The sequence below is a fragment of the Rhipicephalus microplus genome, unplaced genomic scaffold, assembly GCF_043290135.1.
Source record: "Rhipicephalus microplus isolate Deutch F79 unplaced genomic scaffold, USDA_Rmic scaffold_29, whole genome shotgun sequence".
NCBI lineage: Eukaryota > Metazoa > Arthropoda > Arachnida > Ixodida > Ixodidae > Rhipicephalus > Rhipicephalus microplus.
The window spans coordinates 1,353,804-1,368,644 of NW_027464602.1; the positions used below are offsets into that span (position 1 = coordinate 1,353,804).

General features: G+C 52.6%; 2 non-coding genes across 2 annotated transcripts; both read right to left on the reverse strand.

Annotated features, from left to right (window-relative positions):
- Positions 1-4,876: 4,876 nt before the first annotated feature.
- Positions 4,877-4,950, reverse strand: TRNAN-GUU (transfer RNA asparagine (anticodon GUU)). The gene has a single exon. It is a non-coding gene; the product is annotated as a tRNA-Asn (tRNA).
- A 3,759-nt stretch (positions 4,951-8,709) lies between these two features.
- TRNAN-GUU (transfer RNA asparagine (anticodon GUU)) lies at positions 8,710-8,783 on the reverse strand. Its single transcript has one exon. It is a non-coding gene; the product is annotated as a tRNA-Asn (tRNA).
- Between the last annotated feature and the right edge of the window lie 6,058 nt (positions 8,784-14,841).

Genomic DNA, 14,841 nt, shown 5'->3' on the forward strand with positions numbered 1-14,841 from the left:
CGGGTGGGCTCGAACCTCCAACCTTTAGGTTAACAGCTGATCGCGCTAGCCGATTGCGCCACGGAGACAGTCTTGCTCCCCTCTCACCACCATCAGAACATATCTTCAAAGCTATCAGCCCAAAGAAAAAAAGCACCGCACCACCACCGGATGTGCTCGAACCTCCAACCTTTCGGTTAACAGCCGATCGCGCTAGCCAATTGCCCCATGGAGACAGTCCTGCTCCGCTCTCCACCACCATCAAAACATATCTTCAAAGCTATCAGCCCAAAGAAAAAAAAGCGCCGTACCACCACCGGGTGTGCTCGAACCTCCAACTTTTCGGTTAACAGCCGATCACGCTAGCCAATTGCGCCACGGAGACAGTCGTGCTCCACTCTCACCACCATCAGAACATATCTTCAAAGCTATCAGCCCACAGAAAAAAAGCGCCGCACCACCACCGTGTGGGCTCGAACCTCCAACCTTTCGGTTAACAGCCGATCGCCCAAGCCAATTGCGCCACGGAGACAGTCCTGCTCCACTCTCACCACCATCAGAACATATATATCTTCAAAGCTATCAGCCCAAACAAAAAAAAGCACCGCACCACCACCGGGCTGGCTCGAACCTCCAACCTTTCGGTTAACGGCCAATCGCGCCAGCCAATGGCACCACGGAGACAGTCCTGCTCCACTCTCACCACCATCAGAACATATCTTCAAAGCTATCAGCACAAATAAAAAAAGCGCCCCAGCGTCACCGGGTGGTCTCGAACTTCCAACCTTTCGGTTAACAGCCGATCGCGCTAGCCAATTGCGCCATGGAGACAGTCCTGCTCCACTCTCACCACCATAAGAACATATCATCAAAGCTATCAGCCCGAAGAAAAAAAAGCGCCGCACCACCACTGGGTGGGCTCGAACCTCCGACCTTTTGGTTAACAGCCGATCGCGCTAGCCAATTGCGCCACGCAGACAGTCCTGCTCCACTCTTACCACCATCAGAACATATCTTCAAAGCTATCAGCCCAAAGAAAAAAAAGCGCCACACCACCACCAGGTGGGCAAGAACCTCCAACTTTCCGGTTAACAGCCGATCACGCTAGCCAATTGCGCCACGGAGACAGTCCTGCTCCACTCTCACCACCGTCAGAACATTTCTTCAGAGCTATCAGCCCAAAGAAAAAAAAAGCGCTGCACCACCACCGGGTGGGCTCGAACCTCCAACCTTTCAGTTAACAGCCGATCGCGCCAGCCAATTGCCCCACGGAGACAGTCGTGCTCCCCTCTCACCATCGTCAGAACATTTCTTCAGAGCTATCACCCCAAAGAAAAAAAAAGCGCTGCACTACCACCGGTTTGGCTCGAACCTCTGACCTTTCGGTTAACAGCCGATCGCGCTAGCCAATTGCGCCACGAAGACAGTCCTGCTTCACTTTCACCACCATCAGAACATATCTTCAAAGCTATTACCGCAAAGAAAAAAGCAAAACACCACTCCCGGCAGGGCTTGAACGTCAAACTTTCCGGTTAACAGCCGATCACGCTAGCCAATTGCGCCACGGAGACAGTCTTACTCTACTCTCACAACCATCAGAACATAACTTCAAAGCTATCAGCCCACAGAAAAAAAAGCGCCGCACCACCACCGGGAGAGCCCGAACCTCCAACTTTTCGGTTAACAGCCGATCGCGCTAGCCAATTGCGCTTCGCAGACTGTCCTGCTCCACTCTCACCACCGTCAGAACATTTCTTCAGAGCTATCAGCCCAAAGAAAAAAAAGCGCTGCACCACCACCGGGTGGGCTCGAACCTCCGACCTTTTGGTTAACAGCCGATCGCGCTAGCCAATTGCGCCATGGAGACAGTCCTGCTCCACTCTCACCACCATCAGAACATATCTTCAAAGCTATTACCGCAAAGAAAAAAGCAACACACCACTCCTGGGAGGGCTCGAGACTCCAACCTTTCGGTTAACAGCCGATCGCGCTAGCCCATTGCGCCACGGAGGCAGTCTTGCTCCACTCTCACCATCATCAGAACATATCTTCAAAGCTATCAGCGCAAAGAAAAAAAAGCGCTGCACCACCACCAGGTGGGCTCGAACCTCCAACCTTTCGGTTAACAGCCGATCGCGCTAGCCAATTGCCCCATGGAGACAGTCCTGCTCCGCTCTCCACCACCATCAAAACATATCTTCAAAGCTATCAGCCCAAAGAAAAAAAAGCGCCGTACCACCACCGGGTGTGCTCGAACCTCCAACTTTTCGGTTAAAAGCCGATCACGCTAGCCAATTGCGCCAAGGAGACAGTCGTGCTCCACTCTCACCACCATCAGAACATATCTTCAAAGCTATCAGCCCACAGAAAAAAAGCGCCGCACCACCACCGTGTGGGCTCGAACCTCCAACCTTTCGGTTATTAGCCGATCGCCCAGGCCAATTGCGCCACGGAGACAGTCCTGCTCCACTCTCACCACCATCAGAACATATATATCTTCAAAGCTATCAGCCCAAACAAAAAAAAGCACCGCACCACCACCGGGTGGGCTCGAACCTCCAACCTTTCGGTTAACGGCCAATCGCGCCAGCCAATGGCACCACGGAGACAGTCCTGCTCCACTCTCACCACCATCAGAACATATCTTCAAAGCTATCAGCACAAATAAAAAAAGCGCCCCAGCGTCACCGGGTGGTCTCGAACTTCCAACCTTTTGGTTAACAGCCGATCGCGCTAGCCAACTGCGCCAAGGAGACAGTCGTGCTCCACTCTCACCACCATCTGAACATATCTTCAAAGCTATCAGCGCAAAGAAAAAAAGCAAACACCACTCCAGGGAGGGCTCGAAACTCCAAGCTTTCGGTTAACAGCCGATCGCGCTAGCCAATTGCGCCACGGAGACAGTCCTGCTCTACTCTCACCACCATCAGAACATATCTTCAAAGCTATCAGCCCAAAGAAAAAAAAGCGCCGCACCACCACCGGTTGGGCTCGAAACTCCAACCTTTCGGTTAACAGCCGATCGCGCTAGCCAATTGCGCCATGGAGACAGTCCTGCTCCACTCTCACCACCATCAGAACATATCTTCAAAGCTATCAGCCCAAAGAAAAAAAAGCGGCATACCACCACAGGCTGGGCTCGAACTACCAACTTTTCGGTTAACAGCCGATCACGCTAGCCGATTGCGCCACGGAGAGAATTCTGCTCCACTCTCACCACCATCAGAACATATCTACAAAGCTATCAGACAAAAGAAAAAAAAGCGCCGCACCACCACCGGGTGGGCTCGAACCTCCAACCTTTAGGTTAACAGCTGATCGCGCTAGCCGATTGCGCCACGGAGACAGTCTTGCTCCCCTCTCACCACCATCAGAACATATCTTCAAAGCTATCAGCCCAAAGAAAAAAAGCACCGCACCACCACCGGATGTGCTCGAACCTCCAACCTTTCGGTTAACAGCCGATCGCGCTAGCCAATTGCCCCATGGAGACAGTCCTGCTCCGCTCTCCGCCACCATCAAAACATATCTTCAAAGCTATCAGCCCAAAGAAAAAAAAGCGCCGTACCACCACCGGGTGTGCTCGAACCTCCAACTTTTCGGTTAACAGCCGATCACGCTAGCCAATTGCGCCACGGAGACAGTCGTGCTCCACTCTCACCACCATCAGAACATATCTTCAAAGCTATCAGCCCACAGAAAAAAAGCGCCGCACCACCACCGTGTGGGCTCGAACCTCCAACCTTTCGGTTAACAGCCGATCGCCCAAGCCAATTGCGCCACGGAGACAGTCCTGCTCCACTCTCACCACCATCAGAACATATATATCTTCAAAGCTATCAGCCCAAACAAAAAAAGCACCGCACCACCACCGGGCTGGCTCGAACCTCCAACCTTTCGGTTAACGGCCAATCGCGCCAGCCAATGGCACCACGGAGACAGTCCTGCTCCACTCTCACCACCATCAGAACATATCTTCAAAGCTATCAGCACAAATAAAAAAAGCGCCCCAGCGTCACCGGGTGGTCTCGAACTTCCAACCTTTTGGTTAACAGCCGATCGCGCTAGCCAACTGCGCCAAGGAGACAGTCGTGCTCCACTCTCACCACCATCTGAACATATCTTCAAAGCTATCAGCGCAAAGAAAAAAGCAAACACCACTCCAGAGGGGGCTCGAAACTCCAAGCTTTCGGTTAACAGCCGATCGCGCTAGCCAATTGCGCCACGGAGACAGTCCTGCTCTACTCTCACCACCATCAGAACATATCTTCAAAGCTATCAGCCCAAAGAAAAAAAAGCGCCGCCCCACCACCGGTTGGGCTCGAAACTCCAACCTTTCGGTTAACAGCCGATCGCGCTAGCCAATTGCGCCATGGAGACAGTCCTGCTCCACTCTCACCACCATCAGAACATATCTTCAAAGCTATCAGCCCAAAGAAAAAAAAGCGGCATACCACCACAGGGTGGGCTCGAACTACCAACTTTTCGGTTAACAGCCGATCACGCTAGCCGATTGCGCCACGGAGAGAATTCTGCTCCACTCTCATCACCATCAGAACATATCTACAAAGCTATCAGACAAAAGAAAAAAAAGCGCCGCACCACCAACGGGTGGCCTCGAACCTCCAACTTTTCGGATAACAGCCGATAACGCTAGCCAATTGCGCCACGGAGACAGTCCGGCTTCACTCTCACCACCGTCAGAACATTTCTTCAGAGCTATCACCCCAAAGAAAAAAAAGCGCCGCACCACCATCGGTTGGGCTCGAACCTCCAACCTTTCGGTTAACAGCCGATCGCGCTAGAAATTTCCACCCCGAAGCCAATCCTGCTCCACTCTCACCACCATCAGAACATATCTTCAAAGCTATTACCGCAAAGAAAAAAAGCAACACACCACTCCCGGGAGGGCTCGAAACTCCAACCTATCGGTTAACAGCCGATCGCGCTAGCCCATTGCGCCACGGAAGCAGTCTTGCTCCACTCTCACCATCATCAGAACATATTTTCAAAGCTGTCAGCGCAAAGAAAAAAAAGCGCTGCACCACCACCGGGTGGGCTCGAACCTCCAACCTTTCAGTTAACAGCCGATCGCGCTAGCCCATTGCGCCACGGAGACAGTCTTGCCCAACTCTCACCACCATCAGAACATATCCTAAAAGCTATCAGCGCCAAGAAAAAAGCAACACACCACTCCAGGGAGGGTTCGAAACTCCAACCTTTCGGTCAACAGCCGATCGCGCTAGCCCAACGCGCCACGGAGACAGTCTTGCCCCCTCTCACCACCATCAGAACATATCTTCAAAGCTATCAGCCCAAAGAAAAAAAAGCACCGCACCACCACCGGGTGGGCTCGAACCTCCAACCTTTCGGTTAACAGCCGATCGCGCTAGCCAATTTCGCCACGGAGACAGTCCTGCTCTACTCTCACCACCATCAGAACATATCTTCAAAGCTATCAGCCCAAAAAAAAAAGCGTCGCACCACCGCCGGGTGGGCTCGAAACTCCAACCTTTCGGATAACAGCCGATCGCGCTAGCCAATTGCACCACGGAGACAGTCCTGCTCCAATCTCACCACCATCAGAACATTTCTTCAAAGCTATCAGCCCAAAAGAAACCGCCATACCACCACCGGGTTGGCTCGAACCTCCGACCTTTTGGTTAACAGCCGATCGCGCTAGCCAATTGCGCCATGGAGACAGTCCAGCTCCACTCTCACCACCATCAGAACATATCTTCAAAGCTATCAGCACAAAGAAAAAAGCAAGACACCTCTCTCGAGAAGGCTCGAAACTCCAACCTTTCGGTTAACAGCCGATCGCGCTAGCCAATTGCGCCACGGAGACAGTCCTGCTCTACTCTCACCACCATCAGAACATATCTTTAAAGCTATCAGCCCAAAGAAAAAAAAGCGCCGCACCACCGCCGGGTGGGCTCGAAACTCCAACCTTTCGGTTAACGGCCGATCGCGCTAGCCAATTGCGCCACGGAGACATTCCTGCTCCACTCTCACCACCATCAGAACATATCTTCAAAGCTATCAGCCTAAAGAAAAAAAAGCGCCGCACCACCCCGAGGTGGGATTGAACCTCCAACTTTTCGGTTAACAGCCGATCACGCTAGCCAATTGCGCCATGGAGACAGTCATGCTCCACTCTCACCACCATCAGAACATATCTTCAAAGCCATCAGCCCACAGAAAAAAAGCGCCGCACAACCACCGGGTAGGCTCGAACCTCCAACTTTTCGGTTAACAGCCGATCGCGCTAGCCAATTGCGCCACGGAGACAGTCCTGCTCCACTCTCACCACCATAAGAACATATCTTCAAAGCTATCAGCCCAAAGAAAAAAAGCGCCACACCACCATCAGGTGGGCTCGAACATCCAACCTTTCGGTTAACAGCCGATCGCGCTAGCCAATTGCCCCTCGGAGACAGTCGTGCTCCACTCTCACCACCGTCAGAACATTTCTTCAGAGCTATCACCCCAAAGAAAAAAAAAGCGCTGCACCACCACCGGTTGGGCTCGAACCTCCAACCTTTCGGTTAACAGCCGATCGCGCTAGCCAATTGCGCCACGAAGACAGTCCTGCTCCACTCTCACCACCATCAGAACATATCTTCAAAGCTATCAGCCCAAAGAAAAAAAAGCGCCGCACCACCACGAGGTTGGCTCGAACCTCCAACATTTCGGTTAACAGCCGATCGCGCTAGCCAATTGCGCCACGGAGACAGTCCTGCTCCACTCTCACCACCATAAGAACATATCTTTAAAGCTATCAGCCCAAAGAAAAAAAAGCGCCGCACCACCACCGGGTGGGCTCGAACCTCCGACCTTTTGGTTAACAGCCGCTCGCGCTAGCCAATTGCGCCACGGAGACAGTCCTGCTCCACCCTCACCACCATAAGAACATATCTACAAAGCTATCAGCCCAAAGAAAAAAAAGCGCCGCACCACCATCAGGTGGGCTCGAACATCCAACCTTTCGGTTAACATCCGATCGCGCTAGCCAATTGCCCCACGGAGACCGTCGGGCTCCACTCTCACCACCATCAGAACATTTCTTCAGAGCTATCAGCGCAAAGAAAAAAAGCGCTGCACCACCACCAGGTGGGCTCGAACCTCCAACCTTTCGGTTAACAGCTGATCGCGCTAGCAGATTGCGCCACGGAGACAGTCTTGCTCCCCTCTCACCACCATCAGAACATATCTTCAAAGCTATCAGCCCAAAGAAAAAAAGCACCGCACCACCACCGGATGTGCTCGAACCTCCGACCTTTCGGTTAACAGCCGATCGCGCTAGCCAATTGCCCCATGGAGACAGTCCTGCTCCGCTCTCCACCACCATCAAAACATATCTTCAAAGCTATCAGCCCAAAGAAAAAAAAGCGCTGTACCACCACCGGGTGTGCTCGAACCTCCAACTTTTCGGTTAACAGCCGATCACGCTAGCCAATTGCGCCACGGAGACAGTCGTGCTCCACTCTCACCACCATCAGAACATATCTTCAAAGCTATCAGCCCACAGAAAAAAAGCGCCGCACCACCACCGTGTGGGCTCGAACCTCCAACCTTTCGGTTAACAGCCGATCGCCCAAGCCAATTGCGCCACGGAGACAGTCCTGCTCCACTCTCACCACCATCAGAACATATATATCTTCAAAGCTATCAGCCCAAACAAAAAAAAGCACCACACCACCACCGGGTGGGCTCGAACCTCCAACCTTTCGGTTAACGGCCAATCGCGCCAGCCAATGGCACCACGGAGACAGTCCTGCTCCACTCTCACCACCATCAGAACATATCTTCAAAGCTATCAGCACAAATAAAAAAAGCGCCCCAGCGTCACCGGGTGGTCTCGAACTTCCAACCTTTTGGTTAACAGCCGATCGCGCTAGCCAACTGCGCCAAGGAGACAGTCGTGCTCCACTCTCACCACCATCTGAACATATCTTCAAAGCTATCAGCGCAAGGAAAAAAGCAAACACCACTCCAGGGAGGGCTCGAAACTCCAGGCTTTCGGTTAACAGCCGATCGCGCTAGCCAATTGCGCCACGGAGACAGTCCTGCTCTACTCTCACCACCATCAGAACATATCTTCAAATCTATCAGCCCAAAGAAAAAAAAGCGCCGCGCCACCACCGGTTGGGCTCGAAACTCCAACCTTTCGGTTAACAGCCGATCGCGCTAGCCAATTGCGCCATGGAGACAGTCCTGCTCCACTCTCACCACCATCAGAACATATCTTCAAAGCTATCAGCCCAAAGAAAAAAAAGCGGCATACCACCACAGGGTGGGCTCGAACTACCAACTTTTCGGTTAACAGCCGATCACGCTAGCCGATTGCGCCACGGAGAGAATTCTGCTCCACTCTCACCACCATCAGAACATATCTACAAAGCTATCAGACAAAAGAAAAAAAAGCGCCGCACCACCACCGGGTGGGCTCGAACCTCCAACTTTTCGGATAACAGCCGATAACGCTAGCCAATTGCGCCACGGAGACAGTCCTGCTTCACTCTCACCACCGTCAGAACATTTCTTCAGAGCTATCACCCCAAAGAAAAAAAAGCGCCGCACCACCATCGGTTGGGCTCGAACCTCCAACCTTTCGGTTAACAGCCGATCGCGCTAGCCAATTGCGCTACGAAGACAATCCTGCTCCACTCTCACCACCATCAGAACATATCTTCAAAGCTATTACCGCAAAGAAAAAAAGCAACACACCACTCCCGGGAGGGCTCGAAACTCCAACCTATCGGTTAACAGCCGATCGCGCTAGCCCATTGCGCCACGGAAGCAGTCTTGCTCCACTCTCACCATCATCAGAACATATCTTCAAAGCTGTCAGCGCAAAGAAAAAAAAGCGCTGCACCACCACCGGGTGGGCTCGAACCTCCAACCTTTCAGTTAACAGCCGATCGCGCTAGCCCATTGCGCCACGGAGACAGTCTTGCCCCACTCTCACCACCATCAGAACATATCCTAAAAGCTATCAGCGCCAAGAAAAAAGCAACACACCACTCCAGGGAGGGTTCGAAACTCCAACCTTTCGGTCAACAGCCGATCGCGCTAGCCCAATGCGCCACGGAGACAGTCTTGCCCCCCTCTCACCACCATCAGAACATATCTTCAAAGCTATCAGCCCAAAGAAAAAAAAGCACCGCACCACCACCGGGTGGGCTCGAACCTCCAACCTTTCGGTTAACAGCCGATCGCGCTAGCCAATTTCGCCACGGAGACAGTCCTGCTCTACTCTCACCACCAACAGAACATATCTTCAAAGCTATCAGCCCAAAGAAAAAAAAGCGTCGCACCACCGCCGGGTGGGCTCGAAACTCCAACCTTTCGGTTAACAGCCGATCGCGCTAGCCAATTGCACCACGGAGACAGTCCTGCTCCAATCTGACCACCATCAGAACATATCTTCAAAGCTATCAGCCCAAAAGAAACCGCCATACCACCACCGGGTTGGCTCGAACCTCCGACCTTTTGGTTAACAGCCGATCGCGCTAGCCAATTGCGCCATGGAGACAGTCCTGCTCCACTCTCACCACCATCAGAACATATCTTCAAAGCTATCAGCACAAAGAAAAAAGCAACACACCTCTCTCGAGAAGGCTCGAAACTCCAACCTTTCGGTTAACAGCCGATCGCGCTAGCCAATTGCGCCACGGAGACAGTCCTGCTCTACTCTCACCACCATCAGAACATATCTTTAAAGCTATCAGCCCAAAGAAAAAAAAGCGCCGCACCACCGCCGGGTGGGCTCGAAACTCCAACCTTTCGGTTAACGGCCGATCGCGCTAGCCGATTGCGCCACGGAGACACTCCTGCTCCACTCTCACCACCATCAGAACATATCTTCAAAGCTATCAGCCCAAACAAAAAAAGCGCCATACCACCACCGGGTGGGCTCGAACCTCTGACCTTTTGGTTAAAAGCCGATCGCGCTAGCCAATTGCGCCATGGAGACAGTCCTGCTCCACTCTCACCACCATCAGAACATATCTTCAAAGCTATGAGCCCAAAGAAAAAAAAGCGCCGCACCACCACGAGGTGGGCTCGAACCTCCAACTTTTCGGTTAACAGCCGATCACGCTAGCCAATTGCGCCATGGAGACCGTCATGCTCCACTCTCACCACCATCAGAACATATCTTCAAAGCTATCAGCCCACAGAAAAAAAATTCGCCGCACAACCACCGGGTAGGCTCGAACCTCCAACTTTTCGGTTAACAGCCGATCGCGCTAGCCAATTGCGCCACGGAGACAGTCGTGCTCGACTCTCACCACCGTCAGAACATTTCTTCAGAGCTATCACCCCAAAGAAAAAAAAAGCACCGCACCACCACCGGTTGGGCTCGAACCTCCAACCTTTCGGTTAACAGCCGAACGCGCTAGCCAATTGCGCCACGAAGACAGTCCTGCTCCACTCTCATCACCATCTGAACATATCTTCAAAGCTATTACCGCAAAGAAAAAAGCAACACACCACTCCCGGGAGGGCTCGAAACTCCAACCTTTCGGTTAACAGCCGATCGCGCTAGCCAATTGCGCCACGGGGTCCGTCCTGCTCCACTCTTACCACCGTCAGACCATTTCTTCAGAGCTGTCACCCCAAAGAAAAAAAAGTGCCGCACCACCACCGGGTGGGCTCGAACCTCCGACCTTTTGGTTAACAGCCGATCGCGCTAGCCAATTGCGCCATGGAGACAGTCCTGCTCTACTCTTACCACCATCAGAACATATCTTCAAAGCTATCAGCCCAAAGAAAAAAAAGCGTCGCACCACCACCAGGTGGGCTCGAAACTCCAACCTTTCGGGTAACAGCCGATCGCGCTAGCCAATTGCGCCACGGAGACAGTCCTGCTCCACTCTCACCACCATAAGAACATATCTTCAAAGCTATCAGCCCAAAAAAAGTGCCATACCACCACCGGGTTGGCTCGAACCTCCGACCTTTTGGTTAACAGCCGATCGCGCTAGCCAATTGCGCCATGGAGACAGTCCTGCTCCACTCTCACCACCATCAGAACATATCTTCAAAGCTATCAGCACAAAGAAAAAAGCAACACACCTCTCCCAAGAGGGCTCGAAACTCTAACCTTTCAGTTAACAGCCGATCGCGCTAGGCAATTGCGCCACTGAGACAGTCCTGCTCTACTCTCACCACCATCAGAACATATCTTCAAAGCTATCAGCCCAAAGACAAAAAAGCGCCGCACCACCGCCGGGTGGGCTCGAAACTCAAACCTTTCGGTTAACAGCCGATCGCGCTAGCCAATTGTGCCACGGCGACAGTCCTGCTCCACTCTCACCACCATCAGAACATATCTTCAAAGCTATCAGCACAAACAAAACAGCGCCATACCACCACCGGGTGGGCTCGAACCTCCGACCTTTTGGTTAACAGCCGATCGCGCTAGCCAATCGCGCCATGGAGACAGTCGTGCTCCACTCTCACCACCATCAGAACATATCTTCAAAGCTATCAGCCCAAAGAAAAAAAAAGCGCCGCACCACCCCGAGGTGGGATTGAACCTCCAACTTTTCGGTTAACAGCCGATCACGCTAGCCAATTGCGCCATGGAGACAGTCATGCTCCACTCTCACCACCATCAGAACATATCTTCAAAGCCATCAGCCCACAGAAAAAAAAGCGCCGCACAACCACCGGGTAGGCTCGAACCTCCAACTTTTCGGTTAACAGCCGATCGCGCTAGCCAATTGCGCCACGGAGACAGTCCTGCTCCACTCTCACCACCATAAGAACATATCTTCAAAGCTATCAGCCCAAAGAAAAAAAAGCGCCACACCACCATCGGGTGGGCTCGAACATCCAACCTTTCGGTTAACAGCCGATCGCGCTAGCCAATTGCCCCACGGAGACAGTCGTGCTCCACTCTCACCACCGTCAGAACATTTCTTCAGAGCTATCACCCCAAAGAAAAAAAAAGCGCTGCACCACCACCGGTTGGGCTCGAACCTCCAACCTTTCGGTTAACAGCCGATCGCGCTAGCCAATTGCGCCACGAAGACAGTCCTGCTCCACTCTCATCACCATGTGAACATATCTTCAAAGCTATTACCGCAAAGAAAAAAGCAACACACCACTCCCGGGAGGGCTCGAAACTCCAACCGTTCGGTTAACCGCCGATCGCGCTAGCCCATTGCGCTACGGAGGCTGTCTTGCTCCACTTTTACCATCATCAGAACATATCTTCAAAGCTATCAGCGCACAGAAAAAAAGCGCTGCACCACCACCAGGTGGGCTCGAACCTCCAACCTTTCGGTTAACAGCCGATCGCGCTAGCCCATTGCGCCACGGAGACAGTCTTGCTCCACTCTCACCACTATAAGAACATATCTTTAAAGCTATCAGCGCAAAGAAAAAAGCAACAGATCACTCCCGGGAGGGCTCGAAACTCCAACCTTTCAGTCAACAGGCGATTGCGCTAGCCAATTGCGCCACGGAGACAGTCCTGCTCCACTCTCACCACCATCAGAACATATCTTCAAATCTTACAGTCCGTAGAAAAAAAAGCGCCACACCACCACCGGGTGGGCTCAAACCTCCGACCTTTTGGTTAAAAGCCGATCGCGCTAGCCAACTGCGCCATGGAGACAGTCCTGCTCCACTCTCCACCACCATCAAAACATATCTTCAAAGCTATCAGCCCAAAGAAAAAAAAGCGCCGCACCACCACCGGTTGGGCTCGAACCTCCAACTTTTCGGTTAACAGCCGATCACGCTAGCGAATTGCGCCACGGAGACAGTCGTGCTCCACTCTCACCACAATCAGAACATATCTTCAAAGCTATCAGCCCACAGAAAAAAAAGCACCGCACTACCACCGGGTGGGCTCGAACCTCCAACCTTTCGGTTAACGGCCAATCGCGCCAGCCAATTGCGCCACGGAGACAGTCCTGCTCCACTCTCACCACCATCAGAACATATCTTCAAAGCTAACAGCACAAAGAAAAAAAGCGCCCCAGCATCACCGGGTGGGCTCGAACTTCCAACCTTTCGGTTAACAGCCGATCGCGCTAGCCAACTGCGCCAAGGAGACAGTCGTGCTCCACTCTCACCACCATCAGAACATATCTTCAAAGCTATCAGCGCAAAGAAAAAAGCAACACACCACTCCAGGGAGGGCTCGAAACCCCAACCATTTGGTTAACAGCCGATCGCGCTAGCCAATTGCGCCACGGAGACAGTCCTGCTCTACGCTCACCACCATAAGAACATATCTTCAAGGCTATCAGCCCAAAGAAAAAAAAGCGCCGCACCACCACCGGGTCAGCTCGAACTACAAACTTTTCGGTTAACAGCCGATCACGCTAGCCAATTGCGCCACGGAGACAGTCCTGCTCCACTCTCACCACCATCAGAACATATCTTCAAAGCTATCAGCCAAAAGAAAAAAAAGCGCCGCACCACCACCGGGTGGGCTCGAAACAAACTCCAACCTTTCGTTTAACTGCCGATCGCGCTAGCCAATGGCGCCATTGAGACAGTCCTGCTCCACTCTTTTCACCATTAGAACATATCTTCAAAGCTATGAGCCCAAAGAAAAAAAAGCGCCACACCACCAACGGGTGGGCTCGAACCTCCAACTTGCCGGTTAACAGCCGATCACGCTAGCCAATTGCGCCACGGAGACAGTCCTGCTCCACTCTCACCACCATCAGAACATATCTTCATAGCTATCAGCCCACAGAAAAAAAAGCTCCGCACCACCACCGAGAGAGCTCGAACCTCCAACTTTTCGGGTAACAGCAGATCGCGCTAGCCAATTGCGCCACGGAGACAGTCCTGCTCCGCTCTCACCACCGTCAGAACATTTCTTCAGAGCTATAAGCCCAAAGAAAAAAAAAGCGCCGCACCACCACCGGGTGGGCTCGAACCTCCAACCTTTCGGTTAACAGCCGATTGCGCTGGCCAATTGCGCCACGCAGACAGTCCTGCTCCACTCTCACCACCATCAGAACATATCTTCAAAGCTATCAGCCCAAACAAAAAAAGCGCCATACCACCACCGGGTGGGCTCGAACCTCTGACCTTTTGGTTAAAAGCCGATCGCGCTAGCCAATTGCGCCATGGAGACAGTCCTGCTCCACTCTCACCACCATCAGAACATATCTTCAAAGCTATGAGCCCAAAGAAAAAAAAGCGCCGCACCACCACGAGGTGGGCTCGAACCTCCAACTTTTCGGTTAACAGCCGATCACGCTAGCCAATTGCGCCATGGAGACCGTCATGCTCCACTCTCACCACCATCAGAACATATCTTCAAAGCTATCAGCCCACAGAAAAAAAATTCGCCGCACAACCACCGGGTAGGCTCGAACCTCCAACTTTTCGGTTAACAGCCGATCGCGCTAGCCAATTGCGCCACGGAGACAGTCGTGCTCGACTCTCACCACCGTCAGAACATTTCTTCAGAGCTATCACCCCAAAGAAAAAAAAAGCACCGCACCACCACCGGTTGGGCTCGAACCTCCAACCTTTCGGTTAACAGCCGAACGCGCTAGCCAATTGCGCCACGAAGACAGTCCTGCTCCACTCTCATCACCATCTGAACATATCTTCAAAGCTATTACCGCAAAGAAAAAAGCAACACACCACTCCCGGGAGGGCTCGAAACTCCAACCTTTCGGTTAACAGCCGATCGCGCTAGCCAATTGCGCCACGGGGTCCGTCCTGCTCCACTCTTACCACCGTCAGACCATTTCTTCAGAGCTATCACCCCAAAGAAAAAAAAGTGGCGCACCACCACCGGGTGGGCTCGAACCTCCGACCTTTTGGTTAACAGCCGATCGCGCTAGCCAATTGCGCCATGGAGACAGTCCTGCT